We start from the raw sequence: 21,412 nt of genomic DNA, 5'->3' as shown, positions 1-21,412 counted from the left end.
CAGCCTCCCCAGCCCACACATCGTAAGGACCACTCACACAGAGCAGAGCAGGAGCGAAGGAGAGGGCAGCAGACCCAGGAACAGCAACAAATCATTAGCCCAGTAGCGAAAGGAGGGCGCCCTTAGGTGCATAACACATGGCCATGATAGGGGAGAAAATGGAAGAAGAGAGAAATCTCCAACAGACACTGTGTTCCTTTCCTTGCAAGGCTTTTTACATGGCTCTTCACTTGTCTTTTTTGTCTTCAAGTACAACAGGTCCATAAATACTAAAAGAATTTGGCAAGAACATAGTCTTTAATAGCCCTAATGCAACTGCCTCTGCCGGAGGAGTGAGCAGTGCAAAGCAGCCAAGCTCGCGTGCCCTCCCTAAATAGCCTTTCTGCTATTGCCACTCTTGCAGACTGGGTAAAATCTCTAAAATAATGAAAAAGGCTTAAAAATGTTTTTTGATGTCATTTTGATTCCTTTCACATTCTTTCCGGATCCAGAAGTTTGAGGAAGCGCTCTGATCATGTCCTCAGATTCATCTTTCTGTCTCCTAGTAGGTTTTAATGACACTGTGCTGTCTGATCTAGATTGCTTGCACACTAGAGTCAGAACAGCTTCATTAGCTCTACATAATAAAGAAGAGGTGGATGCCATACATAATCGAGGATTGGGAGGAAGTGGGACTTAGAGAGAAAAAAAACCAAATACTATGACTCACACAGGAAAATTGCAAGACCTGCTCACAACTGATCTTATGCCTTCTGATCCTACACTTCGAAGTCATTTTCCAAATTTTTAGTTACCATTTTCATCCTGCAAGGTTATTGCTTTTGTTTCTCCTGGCAAAACAACATCGGTTTCAAGAGGGAAACAAATTTCGTAGCCCTAGTCAGGTTACTCTATTGGCGTTCTTGTTGGATATCCTCCCATTTTGTCGTGCCAGGCTAAGGGAACTGCTGTACTGCGCCATGGTTCTGACTACAGGTCATACAGGCTAGCCCTAAACTATGCAGCTCAGGGATATTCAGTAGCTGTACATAATATAGCTGTGGAGCAAGTACTTGAATGTAAGCTGTAAAATCTCCTCAAGGAGCAGCATAAATATGGGTCCACCATGAGTCCCACCCTTCCACAGCTATGCATTATCAGTCCCTAAACTGGCTAGTGTGAGCATGCCTGCATGAGACACAGTTTCAGCAATGAATCCAGTATCCTATGTTTTCTTTGAGTGAGAGATATGCTTACTTTCTGTGAGATACCCGTTGCAGTAGGAGATGTCCAGTTAATCCCCTCATAATATATCACAGCTGAGTTGAGACAGAACTGAGTTTAATAAAGCAGGTGGATTTGAGAGCGTTTACTCAAAATAAAGAGAAATGGAGCGACAATGGTGGCTCTAAAGATGTGTTCAGTACTTGCTGTATCAAACTGGAAGGTAACACCTGTCTCATATGGCTTGGGAATTCATAAGTCATGTACCTTTGCTCGAGGTCATGAGTGGTAAATTTGAGATCCAGGACCCCCCTTTTCTTCCTGCTCTGTTTCATAGCATCCTCCCAGGCACCGAGAAGGCAATAGAGTAAACAGATGCAGTTTGCACATTGACTTTGCTTCACTAGAAGCTCATGAGGATATTTACATGTGACATTGTCTGACAATTGAATAAGACTTTTAATAAAAACATAACTCAGTCAGCGTCTTCAGCCCGCTGACTCCGCTTTCCATAACGCTCTTTATCAATGTCAGGAAGCTGTCAAAGGCTATAAATGGTGTGGAAGGCAAGTGCTAATGTCATTTTCCCAAATAGCTGATCTACATAATGGCAAAATATTAATACAGAATATTAATGCATATGAAGAAATCTCTTGTTCTAAAAGTGCAGGGACTTCACCTTAACTGAACTGATTAGAAAATGTGGACAGATTTTCAGCCAGCATGAATCAGTACAGTTTATATTGACTTCAGCTTAAACAAACTGTCTTTTACTGGGATGCAGTATAAATATTGACAAATCTGCCATTCCTCTTCCGAAGTAATGAGCTGGGGACAAACAGCTTCATCACATGCCGTAGAAGTCCGATTCTATCTCGCTGAGGTTTGGAGTTGGAGGAAATAATAGTGAACAGAGTTAACTTCTTTGCTGGGAAGGTGGAGGATTATCTGGGCACAAGTCCAGCTGCCCCGCAAGGGAAGGAGAGCCTGGGGCCGGGGGACCACGCGGTGGGAGCAGAGCCAGCAAGGTGCCCGTGAGGAGCAGCTCCAGGGGCATAGAGCAGGCTTAGACCAGCCCAGTGGTCACCCAGCAAGTCCGTAGCGACCAGGCAGGTCCCAGGTCAAGCCGGAAAGCTGAGCTGGTGGGTGCGGGTCAGGGCCAGGCCCACGGGGGTACGAGCCCAGGCACAAACATAGCTGTGGGGAAGCACAGGCAGGGGCCAGCAGCAAAGCCTCAGGAAAGAGGCAGCTCCGGAGGGAAAGCAGGGGCAGGCCCTCACCTCCATCTCTCCTCCCAGCAGCTCTTATCAGCGCAGGAGCCGACCTCGGGCTCAGCCAGCTAAACTCCTTAACTCGGCCAGCTGAACTCCGGAAGGGGATTGCACCCACGGCCCTGGCAAGGAGATTCGATTTTTCCATCCCCGTTCAGAAACATTATTTTTCTACCTTCTCTTATTCCCCTAGAGAACAGTATCTCATTAGTATGAATTAAAAGTTTTCAGAATCTTCAGCTTTGCAGGCTAATTGCTAAGTGATAGAAGGAGGAAAAAAGCATATTTTAATTTCAAGACTAAAACTGGGGGATTAGGAGAAGACAGGTTTAGATAAGCTACCAGGAAGAGCTTTTTAACACACTGTTCAATTTTCTGAAAAGATGGGCAGGCTTTGCACAGAGTGTGAAAACCCTGGGGGTTACCCTTGTAGATTAAAGTAATCCATTTAGAAAAGCTATGCTTGGTGAAAAAGACGAAATAAATGCTATTACTACCTTTGCTCCCACTAATAAGCGTATCTGCCAGCTGATCTGACCTGTGTGGAGGGGCTGTGCTGTTAATGAGGTTTTAATGCTGAGCCAGGACAGGCCTCTCAGGTAGGTCCGAAGTGGACGGGCTGCCCCAGCCCCTTGGAAATGCCCTACTTGGGGAACCCTGAGGAGCAGCTCCGCACAATACAGCTGGGGCCAGATCCAGTGGCGCTGGTAAGCACCGAAGTGGAAATGCATTCAAGGAAAGCTCTTCCTCCTCCTTCGTCCATACAAATGGTAGTGCCTGTAGAAAGATGCAGAAAAGTTCTGATTAGTGCTATGCTTTAATTTTGTTCATTTTATGCTATGCACTGGCATAAGTGGGAGGGGGGGAGACAAAAATGCTCTCTGGCCCCCAGAACCTGTATATCAAATCAGGATTCTGGTGGGGAATAAGAAATAATACAGGAGAAGGGGACAGACACGTGGAGAGGGAACATATGGCCCAATTACAGTATTAAATACACTAATTTTTCAGTGCTTATCCTTTTATTTAAATATTGGCAATTTAGAGGCGAGAGGTCAAATGTAAATGAGATGGAGCCTAAGTTAGGTCTAGAGTAAGGAGAAATTAGGGAGTGCGCAGAATCAGCCAGGAAAATTCTGACCCAGAGATTAATTTTGATGTTTTATAGGACTCCTTCGTGGCAGAGGAGCTCTCCCCTCCTCCTCTGCAGTGGCTGCTTTGGGCAGAGAGAGCAGCCCTCGCTGCTCTGGAGGCCAGTAACGCTCTCCAGAGCCATCACGCAAGAAGGAATTTGGTGTCTGTCACCTGCCCCTGACAGTGGGGAGAGGCACTTACGGGACCTGGACACCTCAGTAAGGAGCTCTCTCATTTCTGGTACCCTGAAAGAGCTTCGGGGGCTGCCACGGGGAGCAGCCCCATGAGAGCAATGAATCTGCGGGGGCTGAAGGCCCAGGGCTCGTCCCTTCCACATGCAGCTCTTGACGCTGGTTGTGCTGGAATGGGAGGTCAGAGAGACTGCAGGGTTTTCCTCATCCTCATCCCACACGTTTCTAAATATCTAACTACAGATGCCCTCTATCAGCTCTTTCCCAGCACTAGCTGGTACAAAGCAGAGCCTGAATTTGACATTCACATCCTGCAACGGTCCTTCAGCTGTGTAAGCTGAGATAGATATTTGATCCACACTGCTCTACACATCAGGTGAGAGAGAACTGCAAAGTTTTAGCTATAAACTATTACAGCTCAGAAATATTTCAAGAATATATATCTCAAAAATTACATTAAATGATCAGTGGAAGAGTGCCCGACCTTTCAGCTTTTAGGCATTCACTGAATTAGACCCATATTTCTGTGTACAGACATTTAAAAATTGACTGTACATATCTATTTAGTGATGTAACAGTTTTCATTCCATGACTTTGTAACTTGCTGTAGGACATGAGCAGTAAGAGATTTTTCTCATTTTTCTCTCTCCCTTACTGGTTATCTGAGCAAGATTCAGTTGTGCAAAGAGGCTTTTCACTACTGAAATTCACATAGAGAACACAAGAAAAAATAATAGACCAAAAGTATATATGGAGGGACTTTTGCATGATTATGTACCTTTGAAAGAGACTATGCGTTGGCCCTGCATATACCAGAATGGAAGTTCAAATGGGTTTAACAGGAGTAAAAAAAAAAAAAAAATCACAATAATTTGTATGCCAGGCCTTCATTTTCTCACAGAGCAGATGCTATTCCAGCCCACAGCAGGAAACAGCCGTCCTGAAGAGAAGGGAAAGGGGGAGGAAAGGGGAAGGGGAAGGGAAGGGAAAGCAAAGCTGTGCTGTAGATCCTGCCCTGGCTTGCAGCTGGACTCACCTTTCCACACCTTTCAGAGCTAATCTGGCCACATGTCCAGTTGCTTTGATTCACTAGCGGGGATTGACAAAGGAATCAAGACACCAGTTCCCCCTGAAATTCAATGGGACCTGATGCTGAGCAAATCTGATGTTTTGAACTTGAAATATTCCACTGTGGGTATCCTGCATGCCTTACATTGGATTACAGTAGGCTCGGGTAGCTTCCCCAAGGTGTTGGAAAGAGGATTTCAGTGGGACTAGAGCAGATCCTGCAGAAAAAAAATCCATGGACTAAATGGCTGACCACCAACTCTTGAGCGGAAGAGAGTGGAAAGGAGAAGACATCTCCTCAAATAATTACTAACAAGTAACAATGTATTCAAGTCATAGAAAGGAAGGGACTGCAGGGATCCCTCGTTTTACTTGACCTAAATACGCATGTATTCATTCTTTGAATATTTCATACTGCTCTGGCTTGTAGCATGCATTCCACTTCTGTGCCCTGGTTTGAATGTTTTACTTCATACGCAATTTGCAATAGTTTCAAGAGAGAAGATATAATAAAAATATTTTTATAGCAAAAGAAAAGATGATCTCTTAAATGAAAAATGAGTAAAACAGGGGCATTTCCATCCCTAGCATCTGGGGTGACAGATGGGGTGGTGAAAAATATGCCTGCAGGGCAAAGTTCTGCACCAATCACTCTCCTGCTCACAGCAGACACTTTTTAATTTGAAGCACTGAGGGCTATGCACTATGGAGCTACATTTTGATAATTTATTACCCCTCACGTTAATCCTGCATATAAATCATGACAAGTGGTGAACACATTGCAAAAGGTGTAGACTGCCCTAGCAAGCAAGCAGAGTTAGATTTAGGGGGTTCAGACATGAGCATGTCACCTTAAAAAGAAAAACAAATTTTCTGTGTTAAAATATCCCATCAGCCCACTAGCAGTCTCTCAGGGACAAGGCAGAAACTGCTGTATGCAAAATGGAGAGAGGGAAATTTTGATGAAGAAACTGCTTTCGGCCTCAAGTCTCCAAGAACTTCTCATGATGAGCTAAAGAAAATAATTCTGAATTAGAAGAAAATAGTTGGATGGCTACTTTTTAAGTGATAATATTAAGTTAAAAAGAGAAAGCTTTTTCCTTTTCTGAATAACTCCAGCTGTATTAGCAGGCAGAGTGATGAAGCCTTCCCTTTGCTGTTCAACACATAGATGGGCAGGAACCATCATCTCCATCAAAAGTTTTATATCTTTCTGAATAAGGCTTCTACCCAAGACCAGATGGCTCACCCTCTTGGAGGTGTCTCTTTCTCCCTGCTGACTGACTTTTTTAAAAGAGAGCCTAGATGAACTACTCGTGACCAAAACATCTAACCTTGTGATGCCTAAAACGAAATGCGATAAATCAAAGCATTAATCATTTACATTAAGCAGCTAAAATAAGCAACGTGAATTCCTCTTGAGTAATGCCCAATTTGACTGAGTAGGATCTGCGAACATTCATACTTTTCACTCCTCACAAAGAAGCTTGCCCTCTGATTTTGAGCCAGCTGTATCTTCAGATATGACAAAGGCTCAAAAATCACACGGTGATTTCAGAAGAGAATAGTGTGCCAAAGCTGTTCTCTAGCATGCATACTTAGAGATAGTGAAACTGTGGAACAATAAGGCTGAGAAGAAGAAATGCTCTCAATGCATAAATAAGTTACCGGGTGTAAACATAAGAGGATGCTGTAACAAAATATTGCACTACTGTGGGGATAATTCTTGGATATTTTCTGCAGTGTGTGAAGAATCAAAAGGAAATGACAAAACTGCAGAATTTTTTTGTGGACAACTGGTGTGCAGTCATGTACTGAACTTGTGTCATCCTCAGCAGAATGCAGTCATGTTTGGGTCCACTTTTGGGGACGTTAGCACGCACATTTACAGGAAGCTCTTTGCTTTGTCTGGGGAAAATGAGAACAGGAGCTACTGTAACACACTATGTACAACGGAAATATTTCCTAAGCTGGGCCAATCAATAAGTGATGAATTGCTTTGGGCACATCACAGTCGTAGCAACTGTACTAATCCTATAGGAAGCTTTTGCTTTAGGATATATGAATGAAAGCTGTACACATAAAGTGTATGGGATCTATACAGAAAGGCTGAGAGGGAGGCATGCAGTAGAGAGCCAAAATAATTAGAGATCTGGAGGAGTATTAAAAAAGGAGAGGAAATCTGAGAGGGATAGAGATCAAGTGAAAATTAAGATAGAAGTAAGTGGACATAATTTGGGACATCGACTGGAATGGAATAAGGAGAGGATGTTGATGGAAGAAGAAAGAGAGAAAACTAAATTAGTTTTGGCCCATTGCCTGAAGGCAGGAGCAATCAGCTCATAGATTTATTGGTAGTCCAGGATAGAAGGTTGTCCGTCTTCAACATTTATCCAGTCTCAGACTGTGATGATAAACATCATTTTTGACAGAAAAAAAAAAAAAAGGAAAGACAAATGTTTGCTTCTGGTTAGAGTAATAAAATAATAGAAAAGATTACTTACATATGAGGCTTACTAATTATTCTGGGGGAGGTGGATTAATAGGTAGAATGCAGAATACGTGGTCAAAGGTACCTGAAAAGTGTGGTTTATTTCTAGCCTTTGTGTACCACCTACACATGTACAACACCACGGTCCTAGGAAATGCACTAACATTCCCAAGTCTAATAGTTTGAAAATGACTTGCTTCATCATTACTAAAATCTCAGTCCAGCACCATTAATTTAATGAGTGGTTTGCGTGCTGCTTGGATGCAGACGTTCCCTTTTATCAGAATAACGACTTTCTACTGTTCTTTCTCCGTTGATGGGCAGGCACTAAATGGATGACAGCCCTCTATCCACAGTTCACTGTTTGACTTAGCTAGGTTAAAAAACTAGAAGATTGCACTGACAGTAAGTCCTTCCGCAGCCTTCACTTGCAGATGTTTGGAGCAACAGTAGCATCCAGTGGCCAGAATGTTAATTACATTATATGAGGGCATTGCACACTGGCTGCATCCTCTGTCTGCATCATCTTGACAAAAAGTAGGTGAGAGGAGGCCTTGAAAAGTAAGGATCATGCTTATATTGCACATAATTAAACTTACATGCATTAATATTAATACGCAAGCCACCTTGATAGGTTGGTGTGTTTTCCCACCTGTAACAAGTGTGGTTAGAATAATCCATTGCACTGACTTTTAAATCTGTAAATATTAAGATGGAGATCTCTCAGCCTGGCCGACCGTGGGTGCACAGAGATGCCGTGCAGCAGGTGGGGTTAGAGGACCAGTGGGAGGACGGACGATAGGAGGAAGCACAGTGGCTTTGGGGGCAGACAGTTTGGGGGGCATCCCCCTCACCACCCACACGTACACACTCCTTATCTTCACCTGGTCTGGTGAGAAATAAGAGCAAAAAAGGCGAATCCCACACTGAGAGGGCAACACTCGCTCAGGCTTTGCATACTACAAGAAACAAACGACGTCGAATAAAGGCTGCATGTCCGGTCAAGGGCAGGAGGAAAGGAGGTAAGCGTCTCCTCTCACTTGGAGGTTTCTGTAATTGCCCTGCAAGTGAGGGAGCGCCAGGTGTTCGTGGGAGAGAGCTGGGCTGAATCTGCCCAGCAACGAGGCACTAAAGAGAGAGCAGGGAGCAGATTGTCTGCTCAGGAAAACAGGAGACCTTGAAGACGAGGCAGCTAGACCAGGATATCAAAAATTTAGCAGGTGGTGACTACAATTAGACATCTAGGGCTAATTTTATCCCTGGAACTGCAATTTAAAAAAAAAAAACAACCAGCTTTCAGTGTCTCTGTGCTGTGCTAGCGTCAGGGCTGGAGAATCCCAGGAGCAGGACTAGCTGCAGCTATACAGGTCTCTGGCTGCACGCAGACCTCTGCCTTTCATGATCAAAGTGCTCCAGTCCCCCCAGCGCCACCAGGCCTGTTTCACTATGCTCCTGCAGTCTTGCAGGGCGCACTTTCCTCTGCGACCTTGAGGCCACAAAGTCTGGCAGGGATAGTTAATGATTCTCCGAACCCCCTTAGCGTCTCTGTGCTCCTGTGCAAACATTAGCCAAGGTAGAAGGGAACAAGCTGCCAGGGTGGCTGTCCCTTTGTCTTCCCTCCTCTTTTTTTAACTAAAAAGAAGTCGACTGCAGAGATTTTACCCATCTCCTGCAGAACTGTGCTTGCCTTAAGTACTGGAGAGAGGAGTTCTCCCTTGCCATCCTTTCTGCTCTGTGCACCTCCTGCCAACAATGTTATGAAGTGGTCAAATATTGAGGCCTATGCAGGGAGAATTAGCCCCCATCTGCCTTACATGCCTGCATGGGTGAACCTTTGGAATTATTTCCTTCAGTTTCATATTATCTGCTATAAAATAGGTGCATCTCCAGCAACAACGATCTTTTACAGAAGTACTTCTCGCTGCTTCCCTGGGAACGTGTTGGGAGTTTTTCCCAACATATGAACACAGCGATGACTGTCACTGTGTTGGTGCTAGGCCCTGCGTTGTTCAGCAAGTCTTGGTGGGACACGTGGAACGCCATGTCTTGGGGACATGCTGAAGGGCTCTTCTCTCTCTGCCCCATGGGCCACCTGCTGAGGTAGTCTGTGACATATTCAAACTGCTAGCAGATGGCTATGGACAAGGCAGGTCTTCACGCTATGATGTTGTTCAAGCAGTAAATGTCATCGCTTGTGTCTCCAGCTCTCTCAGGTGTTTTCTCCAATGGCGGAAGTGTGAACTGATGCCATACACAGCAGGCAGATGTAGTTACGTGACCACAGGGTCATGTAAACTGGTGACACATTGGCTAGTGCCTACTGCGTGGGAGCTTGAAGCACTGTAACCGCTTTTTCCACTTGATGCATATTAAAGACTCAGCCTTCCTACTCTTATCCTGAGGCACTGTGTTTGTCTCTCCTGCCACGACGAATGAAACCTGCTACTGAATCATAGAGAAAAACTTGTGTAACTCCTCTCTGAAGCTGAGACCGAAAGTTCCTGGGAAACAGAGCAGTACATGGCAGCTATTACCAGGAAGATTAAGGCAACAGAGCAATATCTGTTTCAAATGGTAATTGTGCCCTGGCTTCTGCACAGCAGCTGGGAAAGCAAAGCAAAGAGCATTGCCAAGGCTGGGAGATGGAGGCTCAGTGCCTTTCCAGAGGTTTTGATGTCCCCTTTTGAAAAACTGACCACCTGGAACACATTATATTGGATGTTCTGCGCATGGGATACTTTAAGAGAAAGAGCCCATGCTTGGCATAGGCAGGTGGAAACCTTGTTTGCTTTATGAAATCATGCCATGGTGATGCATGTCACGTGGCTGTGTGTATGAACGGTCAGTGGGGCCTGCTGTGCTTTTGGTGCCCCATCAATATTAAACATTGGAGTACAAAGCCAAGGTAGGTTCATTATCCATACAAAGGCTGTCCTGTGCATGCTTTAGAGATCCTGTTTTTGAAACCCAAATAGTTCACAAGCAAATATGGTTGAAAATATTCCTACGTTTAAACAAAACACAATGCTAGTATCGCCCAAGTGCAACTATTAAAAGAGCAAACAGCAGTGAATGTGCAAGCACTGATAACATGTAGAACTGTGGAAAGAGAGAGCTTTAAATTAATGGATAAGGTGATTTACACTGAGGCCATGGAAGTGTGGGAGAGGGCTCACAGCTGGAACGAGCAGCTTTTTCTCTTTGAGACTGTGCAGGGATCTCCGGTGCCTGGAGCAGCGTAGGTCTGAGGGTTGACAAGAGCTGGCTCATTCCAGGTGGTTTAGTTTCTATGGTAACAAAGATAAAAATCACATCACATCCAATGCTGGAAAGCCATGTCCCAAGGACACTGCCGCAGATTTGGAAGACCCTGGAGGCAGGGAGTCCTTTTCAGATATTCCTCTCAGGTTTCTTGGTATGCTGATGCAGGAAAGCATCCTGGCATGAGCACCTGGTGTCTAATGGGCTTCATACTAGTTGCTGCCTGCTTTTCATTTAATTTATTTTTGGCAGAGGCTGCATTGGTTCTGACGCTATAGGAGACTAGATATTTAATTAGCAGAATAAGGGAGGGAGGTCTAAGAGATCGGTTGGGTGACCTAAAGATAGGCAAATGGGTGTTGGACGTTTATACCCTGCAAGCTTTCTTGCGTATTAGACACCATATTCTGAACCATGTACAAATAGCAAAGAAAGCGCACTTATAAATAGTCATCAGAACCAAGCACAGTGGGGTGCTGTTGTTCATCGTGCCTGTGCCTCCTGTCAGTGTGCTTAGCCAACGGACAACCCAGGCACCTCTTCTGACCTAGCAAATAGGAGAACCTGAATAACAATGAGACCACCTTACTGGAGCCCTCCCTGAATCTGATATACCATTTCATCTCCCACATAGCCATGGTTAGATTCCTTGTCCCATCCGTCCTGTTTTGGAAGGAGTTCCAGAGTTTGAGGCGTTTGCATCATTTGTGCTTTGCAATGTGCTCTTTGCTTGTACTTTGCATGTTTCCAAAATAAGGCGCACAGTAGATTTAATGCTACATAGGAAAGGCTCTGCTGTCAAAAGCTTTTTAGCACAATGAGATTTTGACAGAAAGCAAAATGACTGCTTAAGATTTGTGAAGAAAACAAAATGGTCCTGATTTCCTACATTAATTCCCAGCAAAGTCAAATAGCACAATTCATAGTTCTCTTGTCAGTAAACTCATTTCAAGGTCATTTGGGTAGAATGAGTTGTGGGTGTTCAGGCTGGTTTGTTTAGTGTTTCCCAGCTGGTCCTGTCCTCCTTTCTGTCCTTGAGTTTCTCATCTATGTCTGAGATAAAGTGAGATTCCACACTGGTGTCTCATGCCAAAGTCCTGTTTAAGGCTGGAAGTGCTAGTTTGGTCCTGTAAAACGGCTGTGGGCCGTTTTCCAGAATTGTCCCAGGCACTTTCAGATGTAACCAGATTGGCCTGTTGATGTAAGAAAACAACTGGTAGTCAAACAAACTGTTGTGGTTTATAGGTGCCAGATAAATGTTTTCACTTTCTCCAACAAAAAATTATTCTCATACCTAATAACAATGCCAGCTCTTGCCAGCTTTTCTGTTCCATTGATGTGAGGACATGCACACTGTCTAAACACAGCTCTTCTTCTACATCGCAAAAGTTTTGACCCAGTACAAAATGTGTTTAAAGATAAGCCCCAGGCCTGCAGATGGAGTAGCAGAGCCATTACATAGAGTATCAGAACCTTGCGACTCTTCAAATTCCTGCACATAGTAAACAGAGCTGCCAAATACAGCCCCTCAAAGCTCAAGGGCAGCTGTGGTCTGTTAGGAAACCTGCTACAACTAATATTAAAGATAGAAGAACCAAAAAGAAGGAACATTGTCTGCAAATATTACAAATACTTTCCTGAACTAGATCCTTTATCTAAAAGCCTTGGAAGTAACCTTTTAATTCTCCAGGGTTTAACACTGTCACCAAAGTACTCTTGGGAAGGGGACACTAAGGGTTTGTTCCTGCTTGTGATTCAACATTATGTGTAGAGGTTCAAAACCCTTATACAGTGACAGAGTGCCCGCTGAGGATTTATAATGCTTGCAGAGCTGTTTTAACAAGACTGGCAGAAGCTCAAGGGCTTGCTTTTAGGACTCAAAATTGAGTGTTAACTCTCTGCAAAGACATTGCTTCAAGAAAGAAAACTCTGTAGTGCAGATTAAGCCTATTGCTTCTGCTTTTATGGGCAGACAGTTCTTGACTCCACGCCCTGTTAAATGTACATGGAAGGGTACCACGAACTTTTATTTTCCAGTTCATATATTCATCAATGTAAAGAAATTAAGAGTGTAGGAGACCTATGGCAGAAGCTGAGATAATCGTGGGTGTTATGGAAAATTCAAAGGGAGAACAAGTTTCCCTTATAATGCAAAAGCTAGTAGTCATCAAATGAGACAAAAAGTTCAAAACAAAGGAAAACATTTTTTAACCCAATATAGAGTTAAGCTGTGGAACTCCTTGTCACAGGATGCTGGGAGTGCCAGAAGTTCATAGAAATTCAGAATGCAATTGCACAGGAAAAGGAAGAAAAAGCCACCAAACAGTGTCAAATGCAAGTCACCACTTCTAAGGTAGTCCCAAGCTACAAATGGCTGCAGGCCAGGAAAGCATTTTGATGCAGTATCTCTGTATTTTTCCTGTTCTTGTGTTCTTCCCTAGGCATCTGCCAAAATTCGATGTTCTACTGGAAGAAAAAGAGGAAGGGATGCAGATGAGGATCAAAGGATCAAATTTTTAAAATTACTGAATTGCAGAGCAGGAGCAGGAGCATCCTCAAGAGTAGCCGCTGCTCCCGGACAGTGTACAGTGAGCAGCTGGACACCACCTGCTGGTGCTACTAGCCACGGTTATTGGTTTCCCTTTTTAGGACGGGCTGACACCCAGTCCTAAGGAAATTAAATGCTCCCTCCTCCCCTCATTTCCCCCCAAAAGAAGAAAAGCTGACTTATGGCAATGCATAATAGATGACAAACACCGGGAATTCCTTAATTTTTCTTCTCCTTTTTATTCCCTAATTGAGTGAAATGTCCTAATTTCCTGAAATATGCTGCTATGAATCCAGAAAAATTTAAAAAAGAGATTTTGAGGGTGGAGGTTAGGGGGGCAGAGGAAGAAAAAAGTTCACTGTAATGGTCACTGCACACCTTCTCCCCTAGCTAGTGCGTTCACTGAGACCTGGAGCTGAGAACTGAGGTAACCAGAGATGGTATGTTTACCATTATAATACATATAGGACATTTTGTCTATCTCCTAAAAAGGAGGGGAAGAATCACTCCAATTGCAAGTCAAGAAGTCTTCAGAAATGTTATTACACATTACTAGCCTTATTCCCTTGCCGAAACCAGTCCTCGGTTGCTCTGCAGGATCACACTCCATGCTGACCTGGGAGCAGGAGGTCAGCATGTGTCTTCTGCAGATTGAACTCGCTTATGTTCATCTGTATTGCAGACACACCCTATGGCCAAGCAAGAACGAGCCCTTTCTGTACAAATAGATCCCAAGAGCTTACAGGCTAAATAACAAGACAACAGGTAGCCTATTGCTTCGGGCCAGTGCTTCATATAGGTGTCCCTAAGAGCAGAATTAGGCTTGAAATATTCAAACCACCTATGGGAACCGGCACTGAAGAAAGAGGTGCATCACCTTTCCATGCTTAGTTCAAGGTGACTGTGCAGAAGCCATGGTGTGTTTTATCAGAGTAGGGATTTCAGCTGGTACCTGCCAGTTGCCACAGACAGAGTCACTCTCGCTTTTCCTCCCAGTCCTTCGCAGCTGTTTTGTGATGGGTCCAGAGATCCTCCCCACCGTGGGGGTGATACACATCCCGAGTATGTTCCCCAGCCTCTCCCCTTGGCGCGGCAGAGGCTGTAGCTGTCAGACAGGCAGACCAAAGGCCAGCTTTTGTAGCTGTCAGATGGAGGTTATTTACTCTCCTTCCAGCTCTGCAGAGATCTCACAAAGCCCCGTCACAGCCCCCATCGTTTCTCAGGGACCCACTCGCTAGCACGGCTCTGGAGGCCCTTAAGATCCCAAGCTGTAGCTAAAAGCAGAACTTGGCTCAGGATCTATTTTTGCTCCTGTTCCTTTTCAAGAATATAATCTGCTCAATTAAATCAAACATTTCCTCCCAAATCAACAAACCACAACATATTTTCCTTTTGCTCCAAATGTACCATTTAATTACAACAGAGGAGGTTTGGCAGCTGCAGCTAAAGACTGCCACCCAAGCAAACAAACAAGCAAGCAAATAAAAACCTACAGAGCTCCTCAGAAGGCTATCTTTACATAAGGGACTGCTTTGTAACCTAATTTGCACACATGAGCCTATGTATAAAGAATCAAAACATCAGAACAGAGAAGAATGCCTATTCTGAGGTTAGCAATACCATACTCAAAAATTACAATTTATATCTGAAGCACAGCAGGGGAGAAACCTCAGAGAATCTGAAGAAGTTCACTGCACAACCTCCAGACTTTGAAATACCACCCAGATCAATAGCTGCATTAAAGAATATCAGTATTATCTGAGTAGGCTGGGATATTTCCAGGTCCGTAATTTTTTTCTAAAGAACAGATGTAGATATAGATATTGTTTGCTTTAAGTAACTCCTTCAAACCAACAACATTTGTTTTGCGTTTTTGGAATTCTATAAAATGTGTTCCAAATGAAGTGTTTTCTTTAAAGCTCAAGCTTCCAGAAATTATTTGGTTACGAGGAAAAAGCCTAAAAGGTTATGAGCCTAAAAATATGAAGCCTCAACCACTAGAGTTAAAAAATTTAAATTCCAGGGTCAGATGAAGACCCAATAGCTCATTTTAGCCCTCCAGATTTATATGCCAGTCTTTGGAAGCGAAGCTTGTGGGCTTTTGGGTTCACTCACAGTATACTTGAACTTAAAACAAAAGCATTTGCCAATTCTGTTTGAAAATGGTTTTACATTTTTCCAAGAGAGTTACTTATTCAAAATAATAAAAATAAGAAACATGCTTTATGAAATAATGAAGGAACGCATACAGACAATTTAAATGTGCATAGCAGAGTCCACGATATAATTCTTAGAATACGTATTCCTAAGTGCTGAATGACATTCAAAATCAATAAAAACTCAACTCAATAAGCTCTGCCATTATAGGGAACAATGTTTTCCTTTTTTAGAGAATACTATTCTAATCTTTTTAATCAGGCCTTCTTTGGAAAGTCTTTTTAGCAGTTTCAGCTCAGTCCTGCACACTACTGACCCAGCATGGCTCAGCTCTTCTTGGAAGAATATACTTGATCATCACTGGTGGTTTCAGCCACCATCATTTCCCAGAAGTGTTTCCTGGGAAAAAGACTTCAAATTACGGCAGTGGATTCCATTTAAGTTTTTTTTTTTTCATTGTTCAAATTAAATTGTTTGCATTGCACGTGTTTTGTAAAAGAAACCAAAACTATAATTATGCATTCCTGATAATATATGCAGTAGCAGAGGAGAAAAGCAGTACACTATTTTGTCGTATCTCAAAATATTAAGGCAGATTTGGGATGATTAAGCACAAGAAATATCAAAAAGAAATATAAGCTACTTTAAAGCTCAAAACACTCAGCACTTTAAAAGGCTGGCCTTCACATGAAAGAAAAATTAGGAGAAAACAGAACAGCAATTCTTTTCCTTTGAAACACTTCCAGTAAAGGTGACTCCCTAATTTTGTCTGCCAGAGATAAGAAAGTATTTAGTGAGCTGATTAACCCACCCTTCCCAAGAAAACCATCACAATGTAAAATTTCCATAACTGACTATAAAGGTTTCCCCTGAGCCCAGGAAGCGAGGAGGCTTCCCCCACCCCGGGAATGCGCTGGGGCCACATTCTTGCCTCCCCCCCAGCGGGGCAGGAGCCGTAGAGGAGCCCCACAGCCACGGAGGAGTCCCACGGCCACACAGGAGTCCCACGGCTGCAAGGAGACACATGGTGGTGGAGGAGTCTCACAGCTGCAGAGGAGCCCCATGGCCACAGAAGAGACCCCGGCCGCAGAGAAGGCTCACTCACGCCCATGGAGGAGACTCACGGCCGTGGAGGAGCCCCTCGGCCGTGGAGCACACCCTTCGCCTTCCTGGCGGTCCAGCTGCAGCAGAAACAAAGAAGGAAGGAGAGCACTGAGCAGAGAGAGGGTAGTGAGGAGAATAGAGGGAGAAGGTATAGCAAGGTCAACTCCATAAATAAATGCAATATAGAAGGATGGAAAGGAATGGAGGGCACATACCAGAAGGCAGCTGATGTCACTCCAGTTTCTTGTTTATGCTTTCTTTCACTTTAAACCTGCTACCTGAGAACAACTTCGCTATGCAAGCATAAGAAGCAGAGAGCCAAGGTTTTAAGAAGTAACTATTTTATTAGAGCTTTTGAAACAGGAGGCAAAACACACAAGACTGGGGTTCAGAATATCTCTCATCCTCACGATACCGCAGCTGCAATGCCACTGTTACTCTGTGAATCGATATCTTCTCCATCATCTGCTCTCCCCTCCACTGCTTTGTTTTGCCTTCTGTTAACCTTACACCCTCCCCTGATTCAGCTCGTCAGAGCTGCAGGCTGGAGTCGGGTGCGCGCGGTGCCTACACAAAAGGCCTGTTAGTCCCACGCAGCCTTCGAGGGCATGTGGAAAAGGAACCAAAAAAAACATGGAGACAAATCCCGTTCAGAAGATAAGAGGGTAGCTCAGAGACAGAGAAACCGAGAAAGCCGGCGATGCACTGAAAAAGAAAAACAGCAAAATCATGATTAGAATAAAACCACCTCCAGCACCCATCCTGGCCAGAAGCCGCCTGGAAAGAAAAGTTGCCGTTTTCTCCCAGGAGCGCCGAGGAAGATGCAAGTGCCCCTGGTAGTGTCCTGTGGACAGAAAACGCAGGTAGGAAGGGCAATGAAAATGCTGAAAATGGCCGGGATCTCAGAATAAGCTGTTACATTCAGCAAGTTTAGGCCCATCCGTTAAACCATGGTGTCCGCAGGGTCCTGGCAAAGCCTGGGAGGAAGCACAGATCCGTGGGGGGAAAGGTCTGCACCTGCAGCCTGGGGCACAGCCTGCAGGTCTCGGGCAGACACGGAGCGCTGAGAAAAAAGGGAATGGGACTAGAGAGTAAAGCCTGGAGCCAACAGAGAGCTGCCGAACAGACTAACAAACAGCCTTTGATTTCATAGGGAAATTTGCAAACAAACCTATGTACGTGTGAGAATTTAACTCAGGGAGTGCTATCTTGCATTATATAAGGCATTCACAAGGACTGCAAAAAAGGAGTAAAAAGCTATACTAAAAACAACAAAAGAATTAAAAAGCCCAGAGAAGATGAAAGGAAGAAAATGTCTCGGCCCTGAGGGCTCCTGCAGCACCCCCACCATCCCTGCCCCCCCACCCCACCCTGGCCCAATCTCAGCCCCCCACCCCGGGGCCATCGGTCGCTGCCCTGTGAGGACACCACAATGCCGGCTCCAGTCCTGCCGCGGCCCAGCCCCAGCCCGGCCATGGGACCCCCTGGCCCCCGCCCCAAACCATAGAGGTGCCTGATGCCCCTCCAGGGCTGACGGGGCCCTGTGCCCTCGGGGCAGAGGGACAGACCCTGGTCCTGCCCCCCTGGGAGCCCCCCAGCGCCAGTACCTAGAGCCCTCAGCCATGCAGGGCCCCAGCAAACAGTTTAAGTCACCAGATCATGTTGTAGGAGTTTCTGTCCTAATAGGGTCAGTGCCCTTTATATGGGTGTAGAGTATTGCTCTTGAGAACGAGGAAGAAAATTTGATATCGTGTTCACAGAATCACAGAATGGTTGAGGTTGGAAGGCACCTCTGGAGATCATCTAGTCCAACCCTCCTGCTCAAGCAGGGTCACCTAGAGCACATTGCCCAGGATCGCGTCCAGGCGGGTTTTGAATATCTCCAGCGAAGGAGACTCCACCACCTCTCTGGGCAACCTGTGCCAGTGCTCCGTCACCCTCACAGGAAAGAAGTTTTTCCTCAGGTTCAGATGGAACTGCCTGTGTTTCAGGGTGTGCCCGTTGCCTCCTGTCCTGTTGCTGGGCACCATGGAGAACAGTCTGGCCTCATCCTCTCGACACCCCCCCTTCAGACACTTATACACATTGATCAGATCTCCCCTCTCAGTCTTCTCTTCTCCAGGCTGAACAGTCCCAGCTCCCTCAGCCTTTCCTTATATGATAGATGCTCCAGTCCGTTCATCATCTCAATAAGCCCTTCATTAGACTCGCTCCAGTAGCTCCATGTCTGTCATGTACTGGGGATTCCAGTGTTATAAGCACTCATATCTGTATATCTCAACTAGAGAAGAAACAAAAGGGAAATTGAATTAATCCAAACAGATCCAAGTCTATTGGTCCAACTCGCACACAGTGTTTGGCAGATTAAGGACAGAAACTGGGCCTCCCTGGTGAGCGGGTTGTAAAACCACCCAATAATGGCAGGAGTGGGCTGTTCTACTCATGAGTTTCCTCTAGGATATCGGGAAACCTACCATCCCATGGGACACTGTTGGGCCTTCCTTGTTCCGCTCCAGAAACTGCAGACAGACCCGAACAGGCCGAGTCAACCGGAGAGATTTTTAACTAACTACTCTAGGATAATTTGAAACATAAGAGCTGAGTTTCCAGGTCCCCTCCTCACCAACTGTTGCTCCTAACATTTTCCTTCCTCACCATATCCCTTGTCATTGTGATCAAATTTTGCCCCCTGTTAAAAACAAAGCTGCGACAGCTCCATCATTTGCAGCAAAGAGGTGATTAAAAAGATGACAGCACATTTGATAATGGATTTGGACTGAAGAGAGAGGAGGGATTTTGACACTTACTCCAATATAACCTTTATTTTGACACCTTCAGGCCATGAACATCTGCACTCAAAGTTGCTTACAATACTGTAAGCCCTAAACAGTCTGATGGTTTTGGAGTGACTGATCAGACTGAACATTGTGTTTTCTTCAGCAGTAAGAGTCAGCATGGGAGGCAGAAGCTGTGTTTCATCTCACTGCTGTCCTTTTCTACTCCTTTTGGATCAGTTTTTCTTCAAGGAAACAGAATTGCACACTAGCTACCACTGTGGAGTCCCAGGTATTTTCACTCTTTCCTCCTTTAACTCAAAATAATGGTTATTCCAAGCAATAACCACTCAAAAGGCTATGCCAAAATAAATTTTAATATTCTTTTCAGTTTAACAGAAATGATATGAGATTCTATTGAAACGAAAGTGCTACTAAATGCTTCCGATTATCCATTCTAACTGCTTTTTCTTTGTTGGCAGGACTTTTAATAACAGGTTAGAGATTTGTAATGACAGTTGTCATTCTGAGACTAAGCAGCTTCTCATCTTTGTATTCTAAACCCCTAATAAGCATATTCAACCACAGCTAGATCATGTTACCACCTTGGACTCTGTGGCCCATGTATTCTAACAAAGTTGACGCAACAGAACGTGCCTGAGAGATTCGGAAAGTACCACGCTGAAGTCTGATAGAGGATCAAAGAGCCGGAAAATCTGAGTGAGCACAAATGCCTTCTCAAATGAGGGTCTGGGCATCTCAGAAGAGGTTGCTCCAGCGCCTTGGCCAGCAAGTCAAAACTTTATTTCCTAAAAGAACATATCAAAAACTGTGCTCTTTTCTATCTCTTTTCCCTTCTCTGAATTCTTCCCCTTTTCCATCAGTTGCATCTCAACTCCAAGTATTTTTCTTAACACCCTGTCCTTGGCCATTTTTTTCTAAAACCACAGTATTATTTCTTTGCAAATAATAGCCTTCAGCTCCTCTGGGAAAGATTAGTAAAGATGCAGATTAAATTATCAAAAGAGCTATTCCATTGGTATAGCTCATACCACTTCCCCACTAAACTATACTGGCAGGATAACTTTTATTACCGTTGTCTAAGTCTACACTGAACTTTTCCTAAAGTAAGTATGTCAATTAATATGTTATTTGGGTTAGTTTTTATTTTACACTTTCAGCCATAGCTATGGATGCACAGTTTTTGTTCATGTTTTGGCCTTGCTATTCTACCCCACCCCTGAGGTTTTTGAATTTTCTGTACCCCAAAAGAACATTGAGCCTGGCTCTCTATTATTTCCCAGGGTGTAAAGGAGGAGGCCTCATCCCTTCCATGTCACATGTGCTCTAAAAGTAAACTTTTGCAACAGTTAAAGCACAGGACTCACAGACAACAGCCACCTTACGAACTCTAGTTAACCCACAGACTAGATGAGAACCTGTGCAGTTATGAGATGATACGGTTAAAGACCTTCTCTAGCAAGTACAAAGGAGCCATAGTAAGGTTGCGTGAACAATAGAAAGCTATTATATTTTACAGTGTCCAGCACTGGGGGGAAAGCAGTCACTTTGTCAGTGGATTGTCCAACTGTACCCTAAAGATTACCTTCAATTCTTTTCCTTTATATGTTTGTAGATCTGTACTTGAGCCATTCTATTTCTTCCCTCTTGAGCCCAAGCTAGCTCTAAAGAGCTCAAATTCTACAAAAGACTACAGGGCATACTCTTGATTACTAGATACTAACAGAGATATACTCTTAGTATGTAGAGAAACATACTAACAGAGACATACTCTTCGTCAGTGCCTTAGTTAGCTTTCACAGGAACTTGACTGGATGTTGTCTCACTCCATAGGTGATGTTCCAACGCAGCTGAAGCCTCTCCATGCTCTGCTGCAGGCAATTGTTGATTTCTAGCTCTACAAATACTGTGAAGCAGATGTTTCTATCTGCTTTTCCCTTCCCCTCTCCCTGTACTCCATCTCAAAGTTCATAGTTAGGTAAAGAGAAACCTTTAGAAGTATTGTGAATGTAGAGTACTGGGTTTCCTATAGAAATCAGAAGGGAAGGTTAAAGACGCGACAAGTTACAGTTCATGCCTTGTCAAGCAATGGTGCACTCAGGTTTTAAAAAGATGGGTTTCAATGTGGGATGTAGCTTAAAGGTTGACTTGCTAGGCCCCAGGGCTTCCAAGAAACAAGAGCTATAGTT

General features: G+C 44.3%; 1 long non-coding RNA gene across 1 annotated transcript in view; it reads right to left on the bottom strand.

Moving 5' to 3' along the window:
* Positions 1-1,315: 1,315 nt before the first annotated feature.
* LOC138066023 (uncharacterized) overlaps positions 1,316-21,412 on the bottom strand; it is an 82,097-nt gene continuing 62,000 nt past the window's right edge. Inside the window, exon 2 of the long non-coding RNA XR_011139170.1 lies at positions 1,316-3,251. This is a non-coding gene — a long non-coding RNA (uncharacterized lncRNA). The remainder of the gene's footprint in view (positions 3,252-21,412) is intronic.

Source organism: Struthio camelus, chromosome 2, assembly GCF_040807025.1.
Source record: "Struthio camelus isolate bStrCam1 chromosome 2, bStrCam1.hap1, whole genome shotgun sequence".
Taxonomy (NCBI): Eukaryota; Metazoa; Chordata; class Aves; order Struthioniformes; family Struthionidae; genus Struthio; species Struthio camelus.
The sequence above is the reverse complement of the archived record's forward strand: the minus strand, read 5'-3'. Positions and strand labels throughout refer to the sequence as shown.